Source organism: Panicum hallii, chromosome 3, assembly GCF_002211085.1.
Source record: "Panicum hallii strain FIL2 chromosome 3, PHallii_v3.1, whole genome shotgun sequence".
Taxonomy (NCBI): Eukaryota; Viridiplantae; Streptophyta; class Magnoliopsida; order Poales; family Poaceae; genus Panicum; species Panicum hallii.
In genome coordinates, this window is record NC_038044.1 from 13854673 (window position 1) to 13860426 (window position 5754).

A 5754-nucleotide genomic window follows, 5' to 3' on the forward strand; every position below is an offset into this window, starting at 1 on the left:
ATACTTATTACATCACGACATCACCTTACACTAGAGTCTTTTTTCTTTGGATCTTTCAAAAAAAGATACTAGTCTTTTTTTTTCTGTCACAGATACAGACACTTAAACGCACACACACTATTTTCTACAAACACACATACCCGAGAGCTAGTAACAGCAACATGATAGTGAATTAGTGATCTGTGAACTCGTTCGTGTTATGCTATTTTGCTTTTGTGACAGGCCTCTTGAATAAGGGGTTTGTTTGGATCCTTTAGTCCTATGATTAAAGTTTAGTCCAGGGACACATGTGCCTCTATTAATGTTTTTTTATCATTTCGCTGATTTTATTTTGCTGATTTTATGGCAGGTTGGGAATAATTAATTTTCAAAGCACCCTTAAAATGCCTTACATTTATGTACAAATTTGAACGCGTCTAATGTCTTACGAAGGGAGTAAACTTTAGTCCATGTCCTATTTGGAAGCTGGGACTAAAGGTCATTATTATAGCTGCACAAAGACTATATTGCCCTTGCCAAACGAACGAAGGCGACCTTGCTTTGCTTCCCTGCCGTGCTGTCGCCCGGTCTTCCTCAGCTAGATCCAGCCTGGGCGCCGCCGCGTCCTCCTCCTCCTCGGCGTTCCCTGGCCGCGACGCAGGGGGGCGAGCGAGTCGACGCTGCGCTCATGCTCGGCCCCGCGGCTCCCAGGTGCAGCGGCGGTGGGGACTCCGAGCGGTGGCGGCGGGCTCCAAGCGGCAGTGGGGGCGGGCTCGGTGGGGGGGGGGGGGGGACTACGATTGCGGCGGCGGCGTGGATCTGGCGGTGTGGAGGTGCGGCGGGGGTGGATCCGGCCGGCGAGCGCACGGTGACAGCGAGGAGCAGCGGCGCCGGCGGGAGCAAAAGAGCGAGGGGGGTGGGTGGGGGAGGCGTTGAGGGGCGGCGGGGGCAGAGGCGCGAGGGGCGGCGGTGGCGGGAGCAGAGGAGCGAGGGAAGACGCCAGCGCGAGCGCCAAGGGTTGGTGGGAGGGGTAGGGGTGGAAAGGTGGAGTTTGAGTCCCTTTTAGTGTTAGTAGTGTGAATCCAAATAGATTTTAAAAGTAGCCCCAACTAAAAAACTATGCAGCTGTATGTATGACATGCCATGTCATATACGTTCATTAATACTCCGCATATATATATATATATTTGAAAATAACTGGGGAGCATATGTTCCTTGTTTGATGGCGAAAAAGCCTGTGCGCGCACACTCCGGAGTATGTACCTGCTGCGAGTTGCGACTACACCTCGCTACCAGTCCGTGCCCTAGCTGCAAGTGTACGATCGGGTCTCCACTCTCCACTCTGCAGCTAGCAATGATCCTTTCCCGGGCAGCACCGCCATTATTGGGTGTTGTGGTCCTCTCGCTAATGATGCATTTAAGCTCGTGTCATCATTGCTGCTAATGATGGGTGATCAACCACTTTCCAGCAAGGATACAGGATAAAGATAAATACTAGTACTCCCCTTTTCTTTTCTTTTTTTTTTGATAAAAAGATTATCAGCTGGAGTAGGAACAAGCAAGTATGGATGCAAGCGGCGCGGGTTATGCCGCCAACCCGCCGGGCAGGCCCGCGCCACAAACCCATGAAACGCCGCGATTTGACCCGCTTCGCTGAAGCGGCGGTACGCGGGCTGCCCGCATCACCTAGCGGCCCCGCAGGAACCGCAAAACGATAGGTCAACCGGTGGAGAGAGATCATGGCGAACACCTGCTGTTTTCACGCTGGCCGACGAGCTCATCCGATCCAGCCTCGTCCTCGCCGCCGTTTCATACGCTCCTTCCGTTCTAACCCTTTTGGCTAACCAATTAATCAGGGTTCAGAATACCCTCGCATCCCATAGCGTCAAGATCGAGAATCGAGATCCTTACATCTATCTTCCTGCTTCCTTCCTTGCACTGGGTATCTGCTTGTCCATGGATTCGAATACTACATATCCATTTGCCCATGTCCATGGAACTACTAGGCTACTAGCTGATTTCTAATTCCTCAACAAGATTTGACATGTAATAGATGCAGTATCAAAAAATCAACTAAGTCTATAACGAAACCGATTGTTTTATCATCAAGTGATCGATTGGGAGGTTGGGCGGCTATGTCCAGCTCGAGTTTCATGCCTAATTTCATGGCTTCGCCTTTAGGCCAACGCGCAAGCTGGTGCGGCGTCTCCCTGCTCTATGTTCTGTCTCAATCTGTCAACCATACTTGCGGTGTCACAAACGCAGGAAGCAGTGCTAATCGGCATCGCCAGCAGCAGGCAGCAAGCATGTTCCAGCAGGCGCCTTGGTGCGGATTTCCAGGAGGTGATCACGGGGTCATAATGAGCGACGGCCGGCGAGCTGGTAGGGAAGAAGAAGTGCGCCTCGGAGAGATGTAAGTTGCCGCTGCTGTAGTTGATGTGGAGCGACCAGTGGACGGGACGGAGGTGAGCGCGGGGAAGAAAGGCGGTCATGCGGGCTGCCGCAAACGCCGCATACGCCCGCGACGGAGCTTGCGGCTCATGCGGACGGGGGGCGGGCAGCCGCAAACCGCCCCGCTTGCAAGTATACAAGCAAGGAACTCTCAAAGGCTAAAACAGCTTGATGCTAGTACTTACGTCAGTACTAGCATTTTGGCTTGACATTTTTTCATGGTCTCCTAGCACTGCACCCTACTCGTGTCGATCTCACACTACCGGACGCGGCTGATTTGCCGAGTGCCCCGAGCACTCGGCAAAGATGTAAAGGCACTCGGCAAATCCTTTGCCGAGAGCCCCACTCGGCAAAGGGCTCTCTGGGAAGCCGGGGTCGGCAGATGATACTTTGCCGAGAGCTTTTCCTCGGGCTCTCGGCAAATTGTTTACCGAGAGCCAAAAGCGGCCCTCGGCAAAGAAAAGTGGCCGTCACGGCACGCCACCATGGACGGATCCTTTGCCGAGTGTCACCGTCAGGCTCTCGGCAAAGGACCGAGTTAACGGCCACCCTGGTCGCCTTCTTTGCCGAGAGCCCAGTCAACAGCACTCGGCAAAGAGGGCATCCAGAGCTGCGCCGTTCTGCCTCTTTGCCGAGAGCCACTGGAGGAAGCACTCGGCAAATCTTATTTTTTTTTAATAACCTCCCTATTTTCTCTTTGCTTGATTAGAAGTAGAAGTAATGAAAGAACGGGTGGAGACAAACACAGAATTATGCAGTAACAATCAGAACTGAGAGGGCCTGGCGGACTGTCCGCCAGGACGCCTCAGTTCTGATTGTTCCCGCGAAAACAAGTGATGTCAAGAATTAATCCAATGGGGCTCAAACTTTGTAGGCACATTCGCTGTAGCCAAGTATATCACAAAGTACACAATGAACAATCAAAGTACATTCAGTCTAGCTAAGTCTCAAATGCAAATAACTCCATCATCTATGCCGAAGGTGGCCAGTTGTTCCGGTTGGTCTGATTTGGAGAAATATACGGATCATTGGAGGCTGCCGACTGATTCTACAACATATAGATGAAATGTATGAGTGAAATGACAAAATAAACGACATATTGAACATTGCATACTCACTGAAGTAGAAAACGGATCGGTGGGTGGTCTAGGTGGGGTGACGAAGGGAGATGGCGGAGGTAGACCCGTCGCGGCGCCAAGACTCTGAATGTACGCGAACATGCTCGCCATCCTCTGTCGGTCAGCCTCCCGCTCGGCCTCCATCTCCGCCCTCATCCTTGCCTCCAACTCCATACGTTCTCTCCTCTCTTCTTCCAGCTGAGCCTGCAAAATTTTTACCCCAATATTACAATAATACAAAAGAGAAGTTATGTAATATAATAGATAAAAAACGTATGAATAAGCAACAACCTGGAGTGCCTGGAGACGGGTCGTCGAACTGTCAGGATGAGGTCGGATGCCTGCGCTCGAGCTCGTTTGCCGTGCTTTTATCTGAGATAGAGTCGGAGTAGAAGAGGAGTCGATCGCGCCGTCGCAAATCCAGTACCGTCCATGCTTCTTTCCTCCTCCGACCTTCATGACAATTTCTCCTGGGTCGGATCGTACTCTGGCCCGTGCACCTCCCTCGCCATCGATGTGTACTCATTGAGGCGAGTATAGATGCTCGGGTTGCTGTACGCCTCGGGCCCGTCCTCCGCGTTGTAGCTGACGCTGGATGTCGCTTTACCCTTGTGGGATAGAGCATACGCCATGAATTTGTTGCACTGCTGCCCTCCATGTGCCGCCGACTGCGAGAAATAAGATGATGAGAAATCATGCATAGCTGAATAACCACAAAACAAGTAAAGTCGCGTACCCATGCTTGGGCGTACTCAGTCAGGTTACGGTTGCCTTGGTGGTGTGGCACACCGGCCATAGTCAGACGGTGCTCACGACGCTCCTGGTGCAAAGCGTTCCAGTCATCGGATAACCACTTAGCAACTATCTGCTGCCAGCACTCAGGAAAGTGGGCACACCAATGAGGAACCATCTACACGACATCAAGTAGAAGACATATTAGTAGAGGACATTAAGCCAACTTAATGTTCAAAGAAATCAAATTTTGGTATTTACCTGCAAGTACTGCTCCTCAGTCAACGTCATAGTTCTTGCTTGCGTCTTGGTGACCTTCTGTCCAAGGACGACGGCGTGGTAGTTGATGATTGACTGGAGGCGCTGCTCGTAGAACATGTCGGTAACGAGCTTTTTGCAGCGATACTCGGCAACCACATCCGCCTGCGCGTCCATCCCGGCCTGTAGTCTGTAGAAATCCTGCAATAAACACGATATATATATATTTCAATCATATTATCAAGGATGTGCAACGAATGCGATATATTGATCACTTACCCAAAGCTCGCCCTTCACTCGCTCAGCCAAGTTGGGCCACTGTCTGCCGGCAACATCCCGCATGTCGGGGACGGCCCGGTAGTGCTCCCACGTATAGGCCGGACACGGCTCTCCGGCCAACGTGACCAGGCTAGGGAAGTGATCCCTAACCAAAAGACCCAAGATGCCATTCACATGGCGTCTGTGAGCACCAACGGGCCTCTCCACAACTATCCAGTTCCTGCACAGGTGATTGATAAAAATTATTAATTTGTACCACAAATTTGAAATTATAACGTAAACATGTACTGAAAACATGTAAATTTACTTACTTATCCCCTTGGGGAGCTATGATCGGGCGTTTTGCTTCAGGAATCGGTCGCTGGGGGAGACTCGCCGGACCTCGCTGGTAGACGGTTGACGAAGCAGAGGCCTCCAAAAAGTTCTGACGCAAGTTTTTTTAATATTATTAAGTGCATCGATTGAGCTGGAATATGAAATGTAAGTTTCTCAGCATCGTGCAAATTTCTTTTTAACAGGAAAGTCAGAAGTAAGCTGGATTATAAATTGTAGGTTTCCAACTGATCCGATGGACACGCGAAGAAGAATCCTTCTTGCTTTGCATAACATAAAGTTTGCGGATCGTAAGGATCAGTGGAGAGCTACTGATACTGATGTACCGGAAAGAGTTGAACGACTCTACGTACTGTGAATTGCAACATGCCTATCGATGATATAAAAGAACATGTTACTGCATTGGAAAATGATGTCAAACTCCATTTGGTAAGCATTGCAATCCATATCATAATCCGAAACTTAGCTTAATGTTAATACCCTTCCAATCCACAAGTTTTTTTTTGGTTTATGCAGGCGGGTGATCACCGTATTTCAGAGGATTGGCTCACAATGATTGCAGTGTTCGACTATGTTACGCCTGACTATATCCAAGACACTGATA